The 26,061-nt window shown below is 32.8% G+C and overlaps 1 pseudogene across 1 annotated transcript in view; it reads left to right on the forward strand.

Annotated features, from left to right (window-relative positions):
* The first annotated feature begins 2,313 nt into the window (after positions 1-2,313).
* The window catches only part of LOC118194394 (glutathione peroxidase-like), a 39,233-nt pseudogene continuing 15,485 nt past the window's right edge, over positions 2,314-26,061 (forward strand). The window contains exons 1-2 of the transcript XR_015041964.1: positions 2,314-2,709; positions 10,106-10,249. The product of XR_015041964.1 is annotated as a glutathione peroxidase-like (transcript). The remainder of the gene's footprint in view (positions 2,710-10,105; positions 10,250-26,061) is intronic.

Raw genomic sequence — 26,061 nt, forward strand, 5'->3', positions numbered from 1 at the left:
AGAGCGCCATCTTGCATAAAAATGATTTCATCCACACATCCACGCTGCTGCAGAGCTGGAATCACGTGGTTGTGCAAAAGAGACGCATACCTCTGACCAGTGACGGTTGCGGTAACAGGACCGGAAGCACCCGTCTGATCGAAAAAATATGGTTGTAGGATGAATGATGGCGTAAAGCCACACCATACCGTGACCTTTTCAGGATGAAGTGGTACGGGATGCGTTGCCAGTGGATTTTCTGTTGCCCATATTCGACAATTCTGGGTATTCACGTATCCTGTCAGATGGAAATGGGCTTCATCTGTCCACAAAATTTTCCATGGCCATTTATTATCCACTTCCATGCGAGCCAGGAATTCTAACGCAAACGTCTCCCTAGCCGTCAGGTCAGACGGAAGCAACTCCTGCACATGGCCAATTTTGTACGGATAGCATTGCAATATGTTTTGTACAATTTTCAGCACCGTGCTCGTAGGCCTGTCCAATGTTCGAGCAATTCCTCGTGCACTGCACGGTTGCACACCACCGGCCGACCCCTCCTGTAATGCTGTGGCCACTTCTTCGACTACCGTCGAATGGACTCGTTTTCTCGCTCTACCAGATTGCACATCAAACGAACCTGTCGTTTCGAATTTTTGCATCATTTTCTTTAGACCTACGACACTCATTGGACCAACGCCTTCTTTTATACCCTTCAGTGTTCTGAATTTTTGCAGAGCTACTAGCTAGAGTGAAATGAGGAACAGCCTGGTACCTGGCAGCTTTATAACACTAAAACTTAACTAACATTTTAATTTACGTCTTCTTCCGCTTGCAGCGCCATCTGTTGCTAACTTTTGAAACTAAATTTTTTCTTCTGCCATACGCTTTCCGCCTTCTTCAATAACATTCCTTTCAAATTTGACGTCATTTTCATGAGTGGTTCTTTTTTTATAGCGTTTTGAAACTTAAACTTTAATTATAATCACCCTGTACATAGAAACTATTTAACAAAATGAATAACTTTTTCAATTTGTTTTTGACATATTTTTACATATAAATATATACAGTAGTCAATAAGAGTTGATCAATCCAAGAATGTCCACCATTCATTTTTCTTTCTTTTCCTTCCTCTTCTTTTATAGGAGCATTACCCATAATCAGTTCTTACGATCTTACTCGTATTATGAGATCCATTTGTCTTCTAAAACAAGAACAATTTTTAGCTAAGCTTATCTTCTTACTGTAAGAGTAATTCATTTAAAACCCATTGTTGGGCACAGTTTTGTATTCTGGTATGTAATATACAACATCTGGAATACTACCTTCTGCCAACTGCAAACAATAATGCTGAAAATGTGTATAATTAACAAATAATTTGTAGTAATTGTGCTGTAAATGACATCAGTTACATGTATTATTTAAAGGCAACAGAAAAATACAAATTTTCAAGAAGTTCATATGTTGTTTGCTTCTGTTCTATTCTATTCGTAAGATAAGCCAAAACAGATATTCTAATCGCCAATCTGCGTGGAAGTTAAATTAAAAATCTTATGAATGTGATGTTTTATTTTAGATTCACTAGAAAATAATTCAACAGGAAATTAATCAGGCTTGAACAGAATAGAAAAATTTGGCAATACATTTAAAATGACATTTCAAATGTTAAAAATATCTTTGAGTAGAAAACAAGATTACCATAATAAGTTGTAAATAAAGTAATTTGTAAATTTATACTTTAGTTGGTCAATAAGAACTATAAGGCAAGAGTATTCGAACCAATGAACATAGTACAAAATTATGTATCTGAATCTTTCTTTTTTTTTTTTTTTTCTTTTTTTTTTTTTACTGAAACTATTTTTATAGCATATTTATATTTAACGATAGGAAAAGAAAATTGACAATTTGCAGAGTTGCATCGCGCAAAGTAAGATTTGTAATTCATACCGAAAAAGTCATGAAAAAAAATATGAAATGGTCTTTGAGAAGTCTCCCCCCCCCAAAAAAAAAAAGAAATTAAAAAAGTGTTTAAAGCCATTAGACTTCTATTAATTTGCCGCTTTCGTTTTTAACAAGCTAAATAATTGATAAGTATTTATAAGAGAGTTGTAAGAAACTGTTTTAATGCATAAAATTAATCTGAAATAAAAAAAAATTTCACTTCGTTTTTTTAAAGGAATGACCTTAGTTGTTATTTATGTTCCTCCTTATTATCTAACGAAAACGGAACATAACTGAGATTAAAAAAAAAAGTTCGCCACGCACTCGCCAAAGGATAAGAAAAATATTATGGCAACCCTTCCTTCATCATAAAAGTTGCCGGTCTTCCCAAAGCGTGTTATTGGGGTCTGACTGCTCGTTGAAGACTTCTGAATACAATTTTGTAGTTCAGAAGACCGCTTTGCTGCCATGGGGTGGCAAGAGTTAGCCTGTTCCCTTTTGACATGTGGGATTCTTCTGGGATCCCCAGTCATCTCCGCGAAAGTCTCCAGTCGTACATGCTTTCGTCCAATAAATTCTGATACGACAGTGTACAATTTCACTGTCCCAGATTTGATGGAGACAAGGAATATTAGTTTGAGTGAGTATAGAGACAAAGTCCTTCTTATTGTCAATGTCGCAACCTACTGAGGTTTCACTTGGCACTATCATCAATTGAATGCACTGAAATCAACTTTTAATGAATCTGGGTTTGAGATTCTGGGTTTGCCCTGTAACCAGTTTGGTAAGGTAAGTTGAGTTGCTTCATTATAGTTTAAAATTTTGGTTTTCTTTGTTTTCAATTTGAACTTTCATGACACTATGTCATTTTAATTTCACGTTTTATTTAAGATGCTGATAGAGTCAGAAATAATTAGCTACAAATAAAAAGTAAATATTGATAAAATGTACAGATATTAGTTGATGTTTTTATTGGTAGTTCTATATTATGAAACTGTGTTCCAGAGAATGCAGTCAATGGCTATAAACACGAGGTCCAGTAGTAACATAAATAAAAACAAAACTAAAGGTTTATGTCACGTTTGGCTCCCCGGGGCGGGCAAAGAGGCCTAATAGATAAGACCATTGAAATAGTAGTTTGACCAGTATTCAGGTGCTGGCAAGCGTGCTGCCTGTATGGGCTTTTCTGTGATTTTCCGCCTTCTATAACAGGAACACTAACCGTTTTCCTTTAGAAAGTCTTCCACGAAGGTATTCCTACTCTTGGGCAAATAGCCTAGTGTGCTTTGACATAATTAAAAAATCTAGTCGCTGTCCTAACAGCTGAATATACTCATTGGATGTGGTTTGCGTGGTTCTGAAATTGATGCATGGTTCCGCAACTGCTGATCTACGAATTGAAAGCGAGCCAGTTTGCCTTATTAAAAGCACTACGAGGGAATTTCTCCTTCTGAAACTTGCAGATGTGTGCTTTCGCCATTCTTGAATGTGAGTGACTCGTTCTGTAGATATTTGTTTTTTTATCGAAAACCCAATATTTTTAAAACGGTGCCATCTTACACATTCTGTATGTAAAATTTTTAAAGAAATATATAAATTTATTTTTGTTGCAAGCATTAATTCATTTAAATAATGTCCTTTTAAACAAGTAATTATGGAATGAGAGAATTTTCTCATCCAAATTCAATGTATTGCTTGAGACAAAAATATATAAAGCCAAGAGTATGTGTCAGTTAGATTATTGGAATGCGGCAAAGCACACGAAAAGCGAGCTGTCCAAGGCAAAATATGTCTTCACCGAGGACTTTTTAAAGGAAAAATGGCTCATATTCGCGTTATGCATGAGAACGAAAGACACTCATGCATTTAGCCCGTCCGCCTGGTTTCGAACCCAGAACCGAACTACCAGCATTTAGCGATTTTAACCACTCGGCTACAGGTGAGGCCTATGTATCACTTACTGAACATATAAAATTGTTAAATATCATAACTGTTTTTCTCCCCACCTCCAAGCCTTATTTTTGAAGAATTAACTCTCTTACTGTTCATAATTATCTTGATATACGAATTATAAATTAGAGATCTAAGAAAATCCTTAACATGCAGCGAGGCAGATTTCATGCTCTCGGAGATAATTAACATAATTCAATTCAAATGTCAGCTATGAAGGTTTACCTTTCCCTGGGTAAAAACGCCCTAGCATTTAGCCGTAGAATTAATCGAAATCAATCCAGACGTAATTGGTTTCGAGTATCTTTAATTAAAGTATATTCTCGTGAACGTGTGCGATAAAGTTCGGCAGTTTATTATAACAATGTAAAAACATACCAACTCGGTGTAATTAATTCAAAACTGTCTTTCTCGGCTAATTTATTTATTAGCATCTTATCTATCAGTGACCTAATACTGATACGTCTCGGAGATCCCAGTATCCCATTTTATTTAATGGCATTTTTGTACACCCGAGAAAAACCATGCGTACTTTAGCAACTACATCATAATATGATCAAAATATTGAATATATTATAAATTATTTGAATAATTGATTAAATTTTTCGGAATGTGCTTGTTGAAGAATAACTCGTATGTTTTGGTCATACTAATTAAAGTTTAATTGGCTTTTATCTTATCGCGTTTTAATTTTTTGCACTCGGTTGTCGCCGCTAAGGGAACATCGTAAATCTAGCATGCCATTCGGATGCTTCTCATAAAACATTAAATGTATTGGTGATTACACAAGATAAACTTACGCCAACACGAGAAAAATACATGTTTCTTTTAAGTTTTTGCCTAAAACGTCATCGAAAATCAAACCACACACCAATATTACATAAAATACCAGCCACTTACGCTGGTCGCAAGAAAACGCACTAAATTCATACATTTACTCTGCAGTCTCCATGCTAAAAGAAAAGAATTAAGGAACGTTTACATATACAAATTAGCTTCGTTTATATTCTCCGTAGGATACTGTATAGCTTGAAAAAACAAGTCAAAATTCAGATCTGAACTCAGTTTAATGTTGAAGACCTGCACCATGTTTTACAATTTTTGATAATTTATTTTCCACAATTTCGTAAATCACAAGGGATTGTTGAATTGCTCACAGGTCAGCTTTGAGAAGGCTCCTTGGGCAAAGAGTTAAAAATAAATTTCTAGCTGCATGACATTTGTCTGTATTTGACTATTATGAGCGTGAGATAATATTTATATTTACAAAATTTTGAGTATCCAGCTTGTTTTATTTTAAACCAGAAAAGCTAAATTTTGACAGCATAAAATGGATACTGATATGTACATTTTATTATTATAAGATCACAAATTTGCATTCGATAAACATAAACATAATTTTTGTTATACACAATCTATACTCAAATTAAGCGATAGGCAAAGTGTTAGTGAGGCTTTCCTGCAGCACGGTAGGGTCAGTTTACAAGAAAGGTCAGTTACAAGAAATTTTGCACCTGCAAGGGCAGTTACCAAGGCCAACAACTGCGAAAGATTTTTGATACATCAATCTTGCACGTGGAGAAAACTTCAAGAGAAAAGAAAGTAAAACTCGAAGAAAGGAAAAAAATCGTCACTTTCACATTCTACGGAGATACAAAACAAATATCCGGATTAACTTGGCTTTATCTATAAGGTCTACCGGAAAATTCTGTTCATTTGGGAAAGGAAAGAAAATAATACATTTTTCGTACCTTTAATGATATTTATTTTACAACATAATTTCTATCGTTGCTCATGACCTCTTACCAGAGGGATGGTAATCTGTGGATACCTTTTTCGAAAAATTCGAACTTAAGTAGGGCTTGGCTGACATTTACTTGAATTTTGAATATTTTTCCCTTCAAAACGTTTTGCAAGGAGAGAAACGAATGATAATTTGATAATGCTAGATCTGAAGAGTATGGTGAATGCGGCTGAATTTCCCAGCCTGGCTTTGAGATTTTCTTGACAAGTCATTAAAGCAGTATGTGGTTTGGTATTATTATGATGCAGTTTGATGTGCTTCCTCTTGAAAATCGCCGGACACTTTTCTTTGACTATTTTATTTAAACAGCCCATTAGATGACAAAATCATTTCGAAGTGAGCTTTTCTTTAAGTTTCGAAAGCTTACAATAAATTGGTCCTTGGACGTCCCACCGTATGCACAGCATTCTCTTATTCAGGTTCAAATTCGATCTAAATGTGTATTGGACAGGTTATCCTGGCATACAGTCTTAACTATACTTTTGTTGTTAATCCAGTTTTCATTGCCAGTTATCATCTAGTCCAAAACGGGTTCGTTTTTTCTGAAGAAGCAGAGATGTGCATATGAGGATTCGATCATGCAACTTTTTCTCACTTAACTCACGAGGCACCCATCTGGAAAATATATAAGCCAATCCTAGTTTCCTGATATAGTCCAGAATGGTTTGTTGAGCTGAGTTGAGATTTTTTGCAATCTCCGTTATTGTCAAAAAAAAGTATCTTTCTCTATCATCATCATCATTTCTAACATCGTTATCGGTCAAAGATAGCCACCCCAAGCGTGGTTTATCATTAAGGCCGAAATAACCTGCTTCAAATTTTTCGAACCATCTCCTGCATCTCCATCAAATTTTCGAACCTGTTCTATCCGAAACTGCATCTCCATGTAAAACTGTAACTGAATTCCGACACGCTTCTTTAGCATTTCATCCACGTTGGAATTCGTACAAAATACCGTGTCGTAAACGAACGTTTTCAGTAGCCATGTTTACACGATCGCGTCTCACTTAATAATGAATGAGACGCCTTTGTTTCAGCTAATTAGAAGAGCAGATGTTTTGAAATAACATAATCGAATAGAATTTTCCGGTAGACCTTCTATTTGCAATTTCATTGTGAAAATTGCTGTGAATTATTGACTTGAAATTTCTGCTCTGTTATAAGCTATCAACATATTTACCTATTATGCTGAAATATCCTGAATACGTCTGCAATTAATTAAAAAGACTGTTATGAATATACCAAAACATACAGTAGATTAACTTCAGCAGAAGACAGCAGACATGCAACAGAAGTCTTCTATTCTTGCGCGGTAAGAATAGAACTAGTAGTTTCAGAACTAGTTTTTTTTTTATTATTATTATTATTAAGAACTATTTGAAATAAACAGACACAGAAATTAGACTCTTAACTTCTCTGCTTTAATTAATAATTCACCACCAAGCTTTATTGCACGAAATAAGCCACTGGCCTTGCTCATAAATATTCCAACATACCCAAGGAAATAAGAAATTACTTCAAGATTTAAAGTAGGGGTCGGAGGTCGATAAAGTTTTAAAGGGGTCAGTTATGATCAAGAGGTCGACTGGGCCTCGATCGATAGCTGAATAGGCACGGGAATTTGGTATAATGAAGATCCCATTGTTTACAAACAATTATTAATATTGTAAACTTGATAATTGTTTATTGATATGATCATTGATAGCTCATTTAGAGGGAATTTAAGATAGCTATATCATATACTAAAACAGAAATGGTATAAAATAAACATAGAGGGAAAATACATAAAAATTATTTATTTTTAAATATGTAAATTGTTCATGCAAAAAGTGCAATATAAAAATGGAAAACGCAATAACACAAAAGGGAAAAAGAAGAAACCCACACTTTCTCAAAAAACATATTACTTACAAGCGAAGATATATTGTTATTTACAAGCCGCTTGCAAAATTTGAAAGAGGATTTTGATGTTGACATTGAAAATTTGAATGTGCCAGCATGGCTTATAGAATCGCTAGACTGCAATATATTTGATATTATAAAGCAACAAGAGTTGATTGCATTTAAGGAGAATGTTCAAGCCCAAGTCTATTTCAAAACACATGTGCATGCTAAGTTTTGAAATTTAAAAGTCATCCGAGAGAAAATAAAAAAATAATAAAATAAAAATATAAAAGTTGTTGCCGAGCCAACATTGTTTACTTTTCCCTTTTCTACTGAGTAGAAATCAAGACCTTTAGTCAAGCCATAAATTTACTACTGAAAACAAGAAACGGGTTCAATATTTTGATACCAAAAATTTAGGAAATTTGCATTGGTACATCAAGCGCAATCATCATAATAATTAAAATCTAACTTTTATACAATTAGAATCTGCAATCTTGTTTCTAAAAACTTGTTTATATTTCTAAAATTAAAAATAATATTAATACAAAAATATTAAAAAATCTAATAAACCCTTTTTTTTCAAAGCTTTCATACATATCCTTAGTCTAATTCCTAAGCTATTTGTGTGCAGTTATCTGTATTATTTTATTGTATGCTGTATATGACAGAGAATAATGTAAGTGGATCGATGAAGAAAACCTTTCTTTTAAAACGAGTCAATTCAAGAAAAAGGTTGAGAATCCGTGGTTCAAAGGATGGTTATGGTATTCATCTGCTAATGAGTGTAAAATATCAAATCACGTTCACAGCAAAAATAGATCCTAATAAAGTATTAAATCAAGCAGACGCGGTTCAGCTGTTAATAAGACTGTAAAACATCATATCACGTTTTTAGAAAAGATTTGGACAACCGAATAAATTACGCAGAAGCGACTTATAGTGATTAATACTGCAAATCGACATGTCACGTTTTTCAGCAAAGATTTTTATATCCAGATAAATCAGGCACAAACGTATCAAACTGATACTATAATTAAGTTGTTTTCCTGTTCAGCTCTTAATGAACTCGAAGGCCATCAAATCACGTTTTCAGCAATGATTCGGACAGTCATGCTGAAAAAGCTTGAAATTACTGTTTGAAAGAAATCGCACCGTTTCCGATTACTGGCATGCATAAAATTCCATGCTTGTATAGATGCCTTGTTTTCAGTAATAGCTTTCACGGGTAAAATACACGCATATAAAGGATTTTTCTTCGTAAAACAGTGATATCAGACTCAATAATGATCAAATCGAGTGTTTCAGTCAACAACGAATACTTCAACAATCTCTGTTGATTACAGTATTGATTGAAAAGGAGTTATCTTCCTAAGCAACTTGTTTAGCTCTTTTATTTTATCGATAGCATAATGTGTGATGTGCAAGTTCAGAAGTTACTCAAAATTTCGAGTTCGACTTTTTATCTTTCTCTTGCAGATTCATAGTTAAATCGTTTTCCACTCCCCTTTTGAATTTGAAATATTTTTTAAAGCTTGTAGACAATCTAAAGAATTGATGTCACTGACCTAATGAAGTCAAATATCATTTGATGTTTTAAATAAAATTTCAATTGCTTTAAGAGGCTGAGAACCTTTATTATTAAGATATAAATGCTATTAAATGATATGGATTTCTTAAAAATCCGAATTTTTTCATAATTTTTATTACTTTACGTGATTATTTATGTTCTTTATAAGGCTTAGTTCTATTATTTTATTAAATATCAGTTCTGTTATTTTATTAAATAATAGAAATAATATTATCTATTAATGTATTAAAATAGAGTAAAGAATATCTAACATTTCATCTCCAGTAATTGAAGTCTTAAATGAAATTTTGTCTTTTTGCTTGTCAGATTACTTTCATTGTTTAAATACCCTTTGTGTAAACTCAGAAGAAAAATTTATTTATATTCTTTTTGTAAAGTACTCAGATATTGTAAAAATTAATTTTAGATAAGATCCTTTGTTGCAGCATCTATTTTTAACAGGTAATTGTCAAAAATTTAGGAATTAATTCTTAAATTAACTGCTACGGGTAATAAAATAAAGTGTTTTTGCGAATAGTCCATTTGAGTACGTAATCAGTATTCGTAGAAATTAATAATAATTTCACTCTGAGATAAAGTGAGTTCAGTATTTTTGAGCATGTTCAGATACCGAGCTACATATAACATTCTCCGGGCAAACACAGTATTCGTTGTGTAAAAACGTAAAGCTTGGGTAACAGGGATTACTATTTTACGAATGATAGTCAAACAATGCGCTACGGAAGTATGTCGTTTGAATTCAGAAGGAAACCTTATGTTACTTTGACCTAAAATTAAGAAACATTACTCAAACATACTTTATTATTAAAATAAAATCTAGGAAGATTTTCTAGTTAGTTTGACATTGTTTCAGTTAGAAACAATTAATGAACTTGCGTTTTTGAAACGGTAATGATCAAACAGCATTTTGATTAGTTATATTTTCCAACAATAAAAAGAGTGTTTTGATTTTTCAGCAAGAACCTGGCGGAAACGGTGAAGAAATATGGAACGGGGTACAATACGTGAGGCCTGGAAATGGGTTTATACCGAATTTCACTCTGACTCAGAAGATAGATGTGAATGGTAAAAACGAACATCCACTCTATACATTCCTAAAGGTAAGTACACAGTTATATCTTCCTGATTTTCTTCAGGTAGAAATAAAATGAATTAACAAAAATTAATTTAAGAATCAAATTAGAATTATTTAAGCTCCTTAAATATTCGTAACTCAATAATTAATACAGAATTATTAATACTAACATCACTAACAGTTATCTGTCAAATTCTTAGCTTTCAGATCAGTGACTGTCAGCGGTAAGAAACTATACTCTGTTTACTATTGCCAAAGGCCAATATGACAATAATTTTAACATTTCGGTTGGAATTTTTTCAGGAGAGCAATTTTTTGATACACATAAACTGCTACAGCTACAGTATCTCAAAGTAAAAATCGGCCATTTACATTTCATGGAGCAGTTTTCTGCATAAGAAATAATTTAAATAAAATGTAAAATAGCCTTTATAAAACAATTTTCGAGCACATATTTAATTATCACAAATAAAATGGAAATTTAGTCGCTATCAATTAAAAAAAAATAAATGAATAAAGTGTGAAAACTCGTTTCAAGGTAAAAGTTGGACAGCTTGTAATTTTGTGATTTTTCTTATTTAAAATGCAAATATTTCAAAATTTTTCATGAACTGCCTCTTGTTGATATTCAAATATTCATTTAATTTGCTCTTTACTTGCAATTTTTCTTTTTGATTATTAAGTACGGGAAGGCAATCTGGACGAACATATCTTTGGTTATTCGCGAGCTTATAATAAAGCAAAGTTGTCCATAAAAGATATTGCAAAAATAATAAAACGAAGTCATTCAAGAGTACATGTCATAATAGAGCATTTTAAGATAAGACATACTATTGAAAATAAACTATATCCAGCAAACGAAAGATTTTTATTTGATTTAGAAAAACGTTGGAGAGGACGAGAAGTAAAGAAAAACCCAGAATTGTGACCTGTAAAGTGATCATGGTAGCAGGAAAGCATTTTGAGAAAAGAGCTAATTCAGAAACAATAAGAATTATTTTAAGAAAAAGTAATTTCATTGGATGAATTGCTAGGAAAAACCACTTCGTTGGTAAGATGAATCATTTGAAAGATTTAAATTAGCAAAAACTTCATAAAAATAAAGGCGTATCATTTTGAGGAACAATTTTAGTAAGAGACGAATGCAAATTTTATCTTTTGTTCGGATGGGCAAACGTATGTTTAGCCAGATGAAGAATATGAAGAAGGAAAATATAATACCTACATTTAAGTTCGGTGGTAGACTGGTAATGATATGGAATTGCTGGACTAGGTAACCTTCATATTGTTGATGGAATGTTGAATCAAAATAAATATTTAGAATTTATGAAATAGAATGCTTTAAAACTGGGTATAGACAATTTTTTTCCTTTTTATCAATCCTTAAATGTTAGACTGCAATTGATTTATAATTGCCCACATATTATAGATCTCAAGACATAAATGTAATTGAAAATTTACAGGGACAGAGGAAAAAAAATTTAAAAACGCGGCATATCCATTTCAAAAGACATTTAAAGAAGAATGGTCAAAATCATTTTTAATTATTCCTTGTCCTTTCAATGTCGAACAGATTAAAATCTGTTATAGCACTTAAAAACTTACCAATATAAACTGAATTTGATTTCAATAATTCAAATTAATTACAACAATAATTATATCCAGTTTGAGTTATTTTTCATTGTTCGTTTATTTTTAATTTTTTCAAACTTTGTGCAAAAAGGTTTTGCTTTACTGTTTTTGAATTTATATGTACTTTTACTCTGAGCCACTGTGCAAAAAGCTAAACATGCTGTTTACTGAACTTGAAAAATCTGTCGATTTGAAAATCCTATAGTAGCTGAAAATTAGAGCAGGTGGGTTAACTTCACCCTCACAATCTAAACCGGATAAAATGCATAAGATGTAGTCCTTGTGTTCTTTGGCGTAATTGGATGATTACATCCAATTTATTGCTGCTTTGACATAAACATTGTAATAAATTGATATTCTTAAATCATTCTTATACTACGCTCCGAATATGTAATCAATACCGTCCTTCATTGGAAGTGAAAATATTTTCTTTCTGATATTCGTTAAATAAGAAGTCATTATTTGGTGACTGATTTTCGAAGTATTTTTCAAAGTATCAACTAAAACTTGCTTTCGAATTGAAACATAGCCAAAAGAACGACCTTGGCCTAGCTTAGATTTTTGAATAAAACTATTGATATCATGACGATTAAACACCAGTTTCTCTTTTTCAATTAAACACTTTTGTTTCAAGGATGGGAAAGATGTCGTTCTCGAAATCGATAGATGTGTTTATTCAAAATGTACACCAAGTTAGGGTAGGTTTTTTTCCTAAATTTAATGTTTTCGTCAGTAAGGTTTTTTTTTTTTTTTTTCTTCTGTTTTTCGGATCTTAATCTCAAAACCTTAGAAACCACCTGAGATGCCAGCATGATGAATTCGAGTAAATTTCGTTTAACTTCATTGTCTTTGTAATAATGATCAATATCACAGTGAACCATTACTAAGACGACCACCCATGGTTCTAGAGGATTTTAATTTTTTTAGAGATGGCTAGTTTAGAGAAGAAATGTTTATTTATGTTCTCGGAAATAATGGTTACTTTCAAAGGCCCTTTTCTTTGGAATTTTTCACCAATAGAAGGTGTACTATACATTAATACGGATGCTGTCCAACAGAAATTAAATTTCAAGCCTTAATGTTTGGAAATGCTATCAAGTATGTTTTATTTTTTGTTTAATGTTTCTCGCTTTGCTCTTGGCTCTCTCTGTATCAAAATTAGAAAGCAAATGCAGACAGGCTCATCTACTTTGCTTTAATTCAAATAATCTATCCCTATCCCTATATGGGGGGGGGGAATACATCCCAATTTTTGTAACTTCCGAAAAAATATATCCCAGTTTTCTAAAAAAAAAATATTCGAACTTTTTAAAAGAACTAGCTACATAGAAATTTTAACGTTTTTCCATATACACAAACAATCTTTCTTCCGAAACTCTTTCACGAAGCCAATAGATCTTGTTGATACTGTAATTTGTCATCATCGTCTAGAATTTTTGTCCCTGTTCATTTCTTTTCGAAACGTTTAAGTTATATCGTTTCGATTTTAAGTTGCTTAATTTTGCCTATTAATGCATTTCGAAGAGGAAGTAATAAAATCTACAGAACAGCTCATTGAGTCAATTTGGATCACCGATTCCTTTAGCTTTAGTTTCTGATAGAAGAATTTTATAAAAATCCTCAGATTTACTGAAACGTGATTCTAATGATAAGGACTGGGAACTGGCTGGTGTTTATCCAAACGACTATCCAGAAACTCTATCAGCAAAGGTTGAATAACAAACGTCGTTTATCAGTTAATTGATAGAACTTAAACAAGATTTTTGAAGATTTAAACATGATTATATTATTTAAGATAAACATTGTACTAATTTAAGCAGGATTATACAATCAGTTAATTAAGATATAGTATAATCTTTGACTGTACTATCGTTTGACTCATTCAAGTTAACTTGATATAAGCAAACAGTTTATTTATCTTATTGTTTAATTTCAAATAATATGTCTTCAAGATAGTGCTTAATCGTATTACCAGGACAATATAGCAATTAATACAAAAGCAATAAAAAAATCTAGAAATAGTATATTGAAATCTTTAAATATCACAAACTTCTAAAAAAGATTAAAAATTCTAAAATTCGATTTTTGCGCTTTTTTTAAGTTTCGATTCTTCCGAAACTTAAAAAATCTTCAAACTCTTTGAATTGAAGAAGGATTTTTTGATTGATTGATTAAAGTATAAAAAAAGCGTTCTTGAAAAACAGAGCCAATTATTTAGTGTTCCATTCATTGCATATGTCTAGTTATACTCTTATTTAAAACGGTTTTAGAAAAATATAAAATATTTGAATTGTTACTCAAATGTTTTTGTCAAATTACTTTGAAAAAATGAATCCCAAGATTCGAGAATCAAAATTATGTATTTTATTTACAAAATGTCATTTGTAATGAATAAAATGTAATTTTAAAAACTATATTATTAAATTTCTTTTTCATTATACCAGATTTGAAATTTTGCTTTAGTTAACAACATTTTACTATTTTTTGTCTTTTTAATTTTTATGAGGGATTTAAAAAATCTGGAAGTCTTTTAAAATTTGTCGCTTTTCTAAAAAAAATCTTTTTTTGTTGCTTTCGCTAGTAAAATCTTTTTTGATTGGAACAGAAATCTCGTTTGACTTACATCAATTTTCTGTCGTTTCTATAAACTAGTGAATGACACGGGAGCGTAAAAATTTTACAAGGCGAGCCAAAACTTAATTTCACATACATTGTTGTCAACATTTTGTCTTAACGTCCTTCATCCTGTGAAGTCTTCTGACACCGGTTGGCGTGACTTCGTCCTTGTTAGTGAAGGCCATCGTAACATATGTAGAATGTAGAATGAGAAGTAGTTTCGTAATGACTTTCTAAAAGGTACTGAGATGGTCTGGGTTTGGTAGATTCTCTTTCGCTGAGCTGCGAAAAGCGCTTTCAAAGCGGACTTAGGTCTTCTATCTCTCTACGCAGACGCTTCACGCGCTATCTTTTAGAGCGGACTTAGGTCCCTTAGTATAATCTAATCTGATTTTATTTCCACAAGTATTTATTCAACAATCTATGGTATGTTAGCAGCTATTTAATCAAAACAATTGAATGATTTAATTTTCAAAAATAACATTATTAATTTCAATGGATTTGAAGGAAATTCAGGGTTTAATTTTATCTTTTTGCTGCTCCTCCTTTTTTATTCTTTCGTTTAGACCAGGGGATTTTTTCTATCTCGTAGAGCCCTTAGTAAGACTGTATAGTGTTACCCCCAACTTCTTCTTTTAGAACTCTGACTCCAGTCCTCATGCCCTTAGGGTATTCCTGGAATGTATCTTACTCTTCTGTTATTTTAATACCACAAAATTTATAGACCCCAATGAATAAAGTCAGAAAAATATAATTAAACAACAACTGATCATTATATCACTTTTCTAAAATGAATACAGTGTTAACTCGTATTTTAAACTAAAATATATAATTATTAAAGCACTGTAATTATTTTGAATATCATTCTTTCTAAAACGGAAATGGAAAAATGAGTAAACTGAATTTATTGACTATTGATGAAATCTAAGCCTGTACTGAAATTCTAAGCGTTCTTGAAATAGTGTTGTACTATAGTAAAATGTTAAACCTACAGTTATGTTTAACACTTTGCACTCAAAAGGTGACTCTCGGTCACTATTTGATTTGATGAAGTGATTCTCGATTACCAATCGGTTTGGCGCGATAATTTGAGCACTAACGATTTTAATTTTGGTTTGGTTTGGCAATATCCCTTCACGAATCTATTCAACCATACATGCGTATAAAATAACTGTCAATCTTTAATCTTAAATACGTTTTTCAGATTTATTGTTATATATGCCTCTTTGAAGTTAATTCTAACTCAAAGTTCTGGCAATAGGAATATTATTTTTAAAGTTATAGAGCCCAATATACATGGAGTACAGTGAAGGAATCTGTTCAAGTGAAGATAATTTCTTTTTCAGCAACGAAAAATCGAACATAAGTCTATGCGTAGACTACTTGGCGGTAAGAAGATTAAATTAGTGATGAAGATAGCTATGAAGTAAGAGGTGTAAGAAGGAGAAACCTCAGGGTAATAGATAATGAATGTGAAAGCAAAAGTGATTCCACTGAAAATTCAAAATGGAATAACGTGCACAGAATCCAAAGAAATACCTCAAATAATACCGTTTGTATCCAGTGAAAGAGCTGCAAGTATCTTCAGACATAAAAGAACCATTAGATTTCTTTAAATTATAAGTGAAGTCGTTTTAAGTTGGTGGTAAGAAATTCACCAAATGTGCGAAAAAATGTCTCGAGTTGCTGGTTCGCCTGAGCGAAAAGGGGCCTCGGGTGCAAAAGTCTCGATCTCAAAAGTTTCTATACACTGGTACGTTCATCAACATATATAGGAAAAAAAATAATCTATTTTTTATTCTGATTCACTGTTGATTCAAAAGTCATCAGATATGTCCTTCTTTCTCCAAGAAATTGTATTTGTTTGAGAAAAGAATTCTGTAAATTTTTCGAGTATATTCTTCTTCAAACATGCATTGAGCGGTATCAGATTTTCAACTATTTTATAGTTTCTGATCGCTTTCAGCGATACGATAATTTATTCTGTAGAACACAGATGATGAAAAACACCATCACATGTATTAGCTGATAATAGGTAAGATTAGAACCTTTACACATTCACTGAAAATGCTTACTAATTTTTGTTTGTTGCTGGATGTTTTGTTTCTAAGCGATGCAACAGAAACGAAGGTTTCGTACATCCATTTAATAAAACTTTCCTTCGTATTACACAAAAAATATTAAAGCTTTGTTAATAAAAATACACTAAACATCGACTAGAATATTTTCTTTGCTTCTAAGTAGAACCTCTGTTTGGTTTTCCGACTACTTGTCCTCCTATCTCTTACCAGAGTTAATAGCTTCATCCCGGCCCTCAGCTGTTCTTTGGAATACTTCGCACAAGTGCTGAACCAAAGCTGTTTGTTTTGCGCGAAAATCTACTTGACCACTTTTCGATTTTTATTCAAACAAACCTTACGTTTGCCAGTTATAGGTAAAGGTAAAGGTAAAAGTATGGGGGACACCAGCGATGTACCATAGGTCAACTGGTAATGCCTTTCCATACTAACTCTTTGAGAGAAAAAAAAAGGGGGGGGGTAATTGCAAGTTTTATAAGAATTTGCATAGACTGAAGCTTTTCAAAAGGTCTAAGGTTTGCCTATTATGGTACATCGTGCAATTCCTCAGTACGCCCCGCATCCAGTATTTATTAAAAATAATGGTGTAGGGCATAAGTAGATTGCAAAATAGTAGGAACACAATTTGAGATTCACAAGATAAACTGAACATCTGATTTGGTGCAACAAAAATAGGAGATAAACATAATAAATAAACATAATGAGATAATTATAATTAGCACTCGCAACACAATGTTAAATGAATTGTTATAATAATGCTAAAGACGTTTGCCAGTTATAAAAGAACAAAGACTAATCTAAAAAAACTGCAATCTCAAGCAATTTGGATCTTTTAATGATTCACTTAACGTTAAAAATATCGGGCGCCGATCGTTTTATAGGACTCGCTATGACGAATGGGTTGGGTGAGTAAGGAATCGAGCAATACAAAAATGGCATGAACAGGGCTAGTTACAACTAATTACATTGCTTTCTTGCATATTTTAGTTGATGAAGGTTACTCTGAAATTAGTCCCAATCACTTTTCCGTTTACTCAACAATAAATTTATACTTTATGAATATCTATTTTTTTAAATCGGTATTCATTATAATGCTTTCTGTTTTCCGCCATTACTGTTAATTTTTCGGCATCTGTCACGTACCCTCCCCCCATCTAAGCCGTCTCGTACACCCAGGGGTACACGTCCAACAAGTTGGGAACTGTTGGTCTATTCAAAAATATGGATTTTAAATATCCAGATTGATGGCCAAGTAGCACATGACGTAGCAAAGACGTTGCAAACTGGTCCGAGAGGTTGTAAAGTGGTCGTGGTAACGTCTTTGTACTTCATGTCTTCTTTTGGGTCAAATGAATAAAATCTCCGAATAATAATCGGTATTCAATGCTTCTTAAATTATTTTTATACCAACCAAATACCTTCAAAAATTAATCGAGCCCACTAATGGCCAAGTGAATAAGATGGCTGAATACTGGTAGTTCGATCCGAGTTCAAATTCATAGTTTTTATCCCATCTGTGATATGAATGTGAACCAATTTCCTTTAAGAATTCCTGTACGAAACCATTCCTTCTCTTAGGTAGATAACTCTTGCGTGCGTCGTCGTAATCGATTAAACGAAAGTAAACCGCGATATAACTGCACATTGTTTTGAAACGTAAGGCTTTAAAATAGATTTAAATCTAGTGAGAACTTAATTTCGAACCGCAATGGGAAATACTCAGGTAAGATTGTAACTTTATTATGGATCTGAAGAACCCACAATAAAATTATATTTTTATAGATTTTTAACGTATTATTTTAATTATTCATAAAAATAATTAATTTTATTTTGAAATAGAACAGGTTTAGTCTTTTTACTGAATAAGAGGCAATGATAAATATGTTAATCCAGATGCATTAAAAAGTCATTGGAATCATGTTTCAGTCCCTTGAACGAGTACCACAAAAACTGAAGAATGAAACCGGAATACAAAATTGTAAAACAGTGTAGACTTCAATGCGTTATCAACGCAGTTCTTTATTTTCTCTCTTCCAAACAAAGCGCGTTGCAAACAATGTTGGGAAATACAGCGGAAGTGAAAAAACATCTGCATTTTTTGTCCGCATTTGTATTTGATGTATGATGTTTTGAAAAACACGTTCAATGACCTTTAACTTAACGAACTGAAATGGGAATTTAGGTCTTAAAGGCTGCAAGGTTCATTCTCTTATTAAATGAGAAAAGAAAATTATTTAAAAAAAGGAAGTTTGCTATTGTATAAAAAATGCATTCAACTGATTTAAATTCTGCACTGCTCTAAGAGTAATCCTAAAAAATAAGTAGTTATATTTAAATATTGTTTGGGGTTATAAAAATAATATTCAAAATACTCTGTGGTAAAAATATTTCAATTAATTTTCATAATATTAGCATTATTATTTATAATGATATATTTTCAATATTTAGAAAACGAAATGACCAAACAATGAGACTTCGAATTTTTAACACATGGCCGCATGACACAAAAAATATGAATTAGAATGTACTTATGTATTTCTATATTTGCTATCTTACTCTGCTTTCTAGCTAACTATTATTTATATATTAGGCGTTATATTTCTATATTTGCTATTTTACTCTGCTTTCTAGCTAACTATTGACCGAACATTTAAGATCTCTGAACACTAGCAATTCCACCCGCCTTCGAATCCCTGCGAACTGATTTGGCTGTATAGACATTTTCCTTGGTTTTCCCTACATGTAGCATTAATACGAGCCAGTTTGTTTAATAAAGTCCTGCATGAAAACATCATTTTTCTTAAGCAGCTTTTGTATGCTTTGCCATAATCAATTAAACATGTGGATATCATATTGCCGCAGTTTAATAAAACTCGAAAATGAATTAAGTCATATATTCTACGAATACCTTTTGGTCACATTTGGCGAGAAATTCAAAAATAAAATAAATGAAGCTTCGAAAGCAGAACATAAATAGAAATGCTGTGAAGAAATTGGATTCGTATTCATAAAGAAAATTGTACTACACCATTAAAACTTATAATGTAAGATTTCGCTCAAAATTGCAGCCACCGTTTTGGCATAGTGGTAGGAAAGCCGGCTGCCATAGCCTCGGTTCCTGACTCTAATCCCAGAAGAAAACATGGTTGTAAGTTTATAGTGTTTTTGTAGCATGGCCGCATTAAAGTAGTGTTAAGCCGAAAACCCTCTCGAGAGGTTTATGGAAGGGAAGAGTAGTGGGAGACTCTTGAATCCCCACGGAGATTCTTCTTCAAAACTGAAACAGAGATGGGCAAATTCGTGTTATCGTCTATAAGGTGTCTAAAGCCTAAGTGACAACCCTTGCCTCTTGACCACGATAATATTCATGGACTTGACCTGATGTTACTTGATGATGGCCTTGTTACTTAACCTGATGTCGGAGAAGAAGGGATAAATGACAAGAGTAAAAACTGCCTTCAGAAATTTCCTTAACATGTGCAAAAGATCTAAATTAACTGTGTAAAGTAACCAAGTAAAAAAATATCAGAAATTATCTTAAACATCTAAATATCTTTATAAAGGACGATAAAGCTATATAAGATATACGACATAATTGTCGCTGTACATAACCATACAGGATTTAAATTTATTCTTTTTTCACCCTCTCGGCAACACTCAGAACTGGGATATATTTTCAGCAAGCAAGTACATTAAACTACTGAGAAACTGAGTAATAAACAAATAGTACCTCTACATCTTTTGTTATATTACAGTTAATTAACTGAAATCCATTTTTGATATTACGATAAGTTTATTTCTAGTCTTCATGGCTGATTACGAATTAAAAATTTTCCTCGGTGGAATTCTTTTAACACCATACATTCATCTTTCGGTTTTTCCAAACACAAGTGGTTGAAGGCCCAAATTTCACAGCTGCAATTAAAAGAAGCGAGAACAATGGATTCCCCTTTCTTTCCCTTTAGAGCTTTCAAATGTGGATGAAAGAGTTGTGAAAGTTGTTCTTGGACTGGCCGCACATTGTGAGAAGTTTAAATAATGCAGTAAAATTTCCGCAAGCAATTTAAATAGCGCTTTAAAAACCCATTTGATGGTTTGAGATTAAGGTTGCTTTGGTCAGTTCACACAAAACAAAAACCTTGAATGGGTGAAATGAAAAGCCAACTGGAAGTTTTACTATGAAGCAAATTAGCTACTTCAGGACAATTGGAGAGAAACCTTGATGTAAATATTTCAAAGAATCTAGTAATACCATTGTTAAAACTCCGTACATATTCAGGTTCAACACTTTTGCTTCGAATTCGCTTATTGTTAATTGTCTAAATTCAAAAACAGTACGTAAATCAGAGGAAGAGTTCACGTAAAGTACATAAAGCAGAGGGAAAATGTAACGGGATATTTACTTAATATTATTCGTTGGAATTCAGAACTGGCTTTTATTGAAAAATTTTTATTCTATAATTAACATCAGGTGATGTAAAAAATTCCTGGGGTTATCGTAGCTGAACAGCTTTTCCTCTTCCGCGTGGTTTTCCCCATGTATAATGTGTATACGAGCCAGGGCCTTAGAAAATCCTCCACGAAGGCAACCCTCCCCTTAGTCAGATAGCCCTCGGAAGCTTTGCCGTGATCGCATAAACCAAAACCAAACCCTACTCCTCCTTCCTTGGAACTACGAACCAGTTTCCTGTGAAAAATCCTCCACGAAGGTATGCAGAACACTGGTGTGTTTTGCCTTAATTAGTTCAAGAGGGGGAAAAGTTATGTTGATAATTTGACAGTGCTTCAGCCAAGAAAACATCATCTGTGATTTTTAAAAGAAAATTAATTTTTAAGAGCATTGTTGCAATTGCGCAGAATGTAAAGTTTTCAAAACATGGTGACATAATTTTTTAATGATCGATTTTTTTAATCAGTGTAATTCGCTTTACGATAATAGAAATCTTCCTAAGATCTGGTCTTTTTTGTTCCATATTGCTTCCCGGATATTGCACCAGGAAGGAATGTTTGCAGACAGGTGGAAATAAAAAGGAAATTTATTAATCTTTTTTCGACAACAACCACAATATATAAAATCTTATTCTTTCGGAGAGAAATAAAATGTATTTGGAAATTCCTGGCTTTCCATTCGACTTTCTATCTGTTGTTTATTCATTTAATTTGAATTCTAATTTAAATTAAATACTACATAGAATTAGTAATAATATTTAATTAAAGTTAAATGCTACTTAATTTATTCCTTTTTTAGGGGGGGGGGCAAACGAACTTCAGAAGTAGAAGCGAAAAAAAAAAGTGTTCGCATTTCCTGCATACAAAAGTAAGAAAATTTACGTGTGCTTTACGAAAACCAAAATATTTTTTTAACAAAAATGAAGAGATTGAACAAGCGATGTAAGAAATTTCAAGAATGTGGTCATGTATATGTATGTATTTAACGTAGTAGAGTGAATTGAGATTCTTAACATGATATTCTAAATCATCCTTCTAAACTGCCGCAATTATTTCCCCATGCAACTATTCTGCCTTTGTCAGAAAAATAAATTAGGCTTTATTTCATCTCTTTATAGATGAAACTGAAATGGGACATGTTGCAACAGGAAAGAACATTTTAATAAATTGGGTCCTCAGACAAACATCTCTGAAACTTGAAAAAATAAGTTATTGCAAATACATGTTCATCGTAGTAATTAAAAATGCTCAGCTATTTCCAAAATTATGGAACTTTATAATACTAGTTTTTTAAAAGAAGAATTAACTCTAACCGGCATTTATCAAACTTCTTACAAGAGCCACTTTTACAAATTAGAATGTTCTCTTGACCACTTTACCCTTGTCCCCTTATAAAGCAATTTTTTGCTACTATGAATATACTTAGTTATCTAAAGTATAATTAACATTAATTAATATAATTAAATAATTTAATTCATATAATTAGTTAATATTCATTAAATGTTATATTGTTAAGTAATTACGGTAACAGGAGGAAATTTATATTTATTTTTAATACCTCAAGGCTATTAGAGTTTATATAATACTTATCTTATAAATTAAAATTTTAAATAAATGTTAGCACTCACGTCAAGACGACGGATGGGACTACCGATTCTTGTACAGCTGTTCTAACCTTGGATATATGCTATAAGCTTACGTCCGAAATCGGCACATTTCCTCCCGTTGATTGGCCCACCAGCAGTCGAGCGGTAAAATCGCTGAACACTTGTAGTTCGGTCCGAGGTTCGAATCCCGCGAACGGGCTGGCTGTATGGGCGTTTTCGTGGTTTTCCCCATTCGTAACCTTCATACGAGCCAGTTTCCCTCAGAAAGTCCTCCACGATGGCATCCTTCCTCTTGGGCAGACAGCCCTCGAGTGATTTTCCATAATCAAGTAAACCAAATCAAACCCTTATCGCCGCTACCGCAGCAACACAAACGACTTGACTCCAATACAAATCGCTTTAAATACCTCTTAAAATTGGCATGCCCAGTTGAAAATTCACTTTGTCAAAAATTGTCCATTGCGCTTTTGGTGAGGCCAGATATTCTGTACGAAATACAGGCAGCGTTATTTTTTATATATGCGCTTCCTGTGAGAAACAGGAACAGGGAGATTGAAATCATTGTGAAGTTTCGTGGTTAATTTTGCTAGAATATAGCCCTCGAGTGCGTTGCCAATATCAAATGAACCAAAGCTCCAGTTGATTTCGGTACTTTGTGTTTATTTGAGGTACCGATGAAAACCGTTACTCAATAAATACGTAAAAGCGAACTGATTTATTATTTTTAAAGCCCCATTATACAGTTCATTGTATTCCATATTCATCAGTAAAGAGGTCCAGAAATTAATCATATTTTTTGCTTGAAGTTTCATGTTAAGTTCAGTGTCATTCAAGTGTTCAATTAACTGCTCTCTTTCATTCAATTATATTTAATTATTATTTTCAGTGGTTTAGTTTATTATGGCAAAGCACGCTATCTGCATAAGGGAAGGGATGCCTTCATGGAGGACTTTCAAAGGAAAACTGGCTCGTATGCACGTTTCACATGGGGAAAACATGAAAATGCCCATGCGACTAGCTCGTTTGCTTGGATTCGAAACTAAATCGGAATTACCAGCGTTCAACGATTTTGTAGCTCCGCCGCTGGTGGGTCTTAATATTTTCAGTATCGCATTGGAAAGGATCACGAACCCATGAAAATTAGTTATTTTTACCACTTGAAAAGTAAACTTCAAATTGTGACCTCTTTCGAGATGCGAACATATGTCTTTACATAGTTCGTTCCCAAGAATGATATCATTTTCTATTTAAAAAGATTCTGAAGTAAAAAAATCTGTGAAAAATATCTCTGTTCTACATAACAAATCTACAAACCACGTTTTTCTGTCAAACCCCTTTATTTTTTCATGTGCATTGAAAACAGTCAAATAATTACCTTTATATACAGAGAGATTTAGTTCATTTAGCTGATGATATGCCAATATAGTTAACATGTCATTAGCAAGAATAGAAATAAAATCTTCGTTCATTTTGTTTACAAATAAAGGACTTTTTTTAAATCTAAGAGGACCAAATGCTAACGTTCTAGGACCACAGATTGAGAAAGACTTAATTAAACCATCTGCTAAATTTATCCAGAATGAAACACCTTAATTTCAAATCTTTTAGATTAAGATCTTAAGTTGTGTGGAATTTGACTATAATATATTCATGTGATTTATTCTCAAAAAAAGTGAAAAGTTGTTTTAGAGAACTACAAATCTAACATTTAGTTCTAATTTGCTTCTTAAAAATACACTAACACATATTTCAGTCCTTTTCTCTCATTTCAAGATTCATTTAAAGAAAATATTAGATACATTTATAATCGTTTGATATGGGTTCAAATTCAGACGAACTGCCTGGTTGCATGGGCGTTTTCGTGGCTTTCTCCGTGTGTAACAATTTTCCTCAAAAATTCTCCATGAAGTCATCTCTTCCTTGACTCAGAGACCTCGTGTGCTTTGCCGCAGTCGGATAAATCCTAAACCAAACCTTTTCACTCATATGTATTATACATGCACCCATAAAACATGTGTTTATTATATAAATATGCATAAATTTTATTCACGAATAGCAATTCTCTTTCATTATGGCTTTGTTATGACAACTCAAAAAAGAGATCTAGTACAATAACTCATGCAGCAGCAATGTCTTACGTGCAGCATGGATCCTGCACGCAAGACATTCGTGTACTTCATACCATAGCAATGAAAATTTCAATTATTATCCAGCACTTATTTAATTTAAAATTTCCTCCATTGTGTATTATTGATTTTGAGCTTGGTTTCACAATTGTGCTGTCAAAAAAACTCACCAGTAGCCATTTATCATTGACTGATAATACTTAGTCTTTGATTTTGTTTCTAGTTATTGGAAGGCTAACTGTATGGAGCATCCGCGGTTTATATAGCGCGTAATATAATTTCAAGCATGTTTCTCATAGAAATGCGTCTTTACTAACATGCAGTTCTTTGCCGTAATAAGCGGATCAACCCAGCTTTGTGTAATGTTGCATAGCTTACCCATATCGTGGTACATGAAGGGTAGGCCATGCAACAGACGTGTTTTTTACTACGAACAACTGTTATTAAAAAAGGAAAACTCAAACTAAATTAATTCTTCCTAACAAAACCACTACCACATTAATGCAAAACTATAGCTGTAACACAGAATTTACAATAATTGCGTAATTTAGAATTAAAGCCAGCATGATGTGCTAAAGGATGTTCACAGAATTTTGTTTAGAGGACAAGACCAAAATAATAAAAGTTTCTCAGATAATAACATTCAGTTTTGAGTAAAAAAGTATAGTATCGCACATATATATATATATATATATAGGGTGTCCAGGAAAGAAGTAGCGAAAAGGAAAAACGCATACATCTGAAATCAATGTTTATTGCATTGTGGTTTCAATAGCTGGAAAAAAATAATCCAAGAAGTTTTAGTACACCTGAATGTGAGCGTCATTTGTAGCTCGAGCTATGTCTAGGTGACAGTCTGTCACTCTTTCAAGCAGAACTTCAGAAATATTGACACGCATAGTAATTTCTCCAAGCGTGACTAAAACAGTTTCAATAGGTGTACAACGAAACAGTTTCAACGAACATATGTATAATTTTCTTAAATTTCCGAAGAAACATTTACTTGAAATTTTCAAGTGGAAATTTCGAAATATTGTCTGCAAGCATGCGTTTTTGCAAAAGTAAATTATATTAAATACTGACAATAACCTATAAGAAATATGGCTTGCCAGGTGGAACCGATCCCAAAGTTTTTCATTTGTTGATATTTATATAATTGCATTAGCATTATTCTAATTCAACTGTTCAATTGTATTTAGGAACATCTGTTAATGCGGTTTATGTCTGCTGCTTTCGTTTGCGTTCTTGTGCTTTATCCCACAGAATTTCAACTTTTATGATTCCATCACTTCGTGTTTTATTCCCGAAGGCTATGGAAATTATCGTGGT

The sequence above is a fragment of the Stegodyphus dumicola genome, chromosome 7, assembly GCF_044657685.1.
Source record: "Stegodyphus dumicola isolate Sdum_Otavi_A_Nest chromosome 7, ASM4465768v1".
NCBI lineage: Eukaryota > Metazoa > Arthropoda > Arachnida > Araneae > Eresidae > Stegodyphus > Stegodyphus dumicola.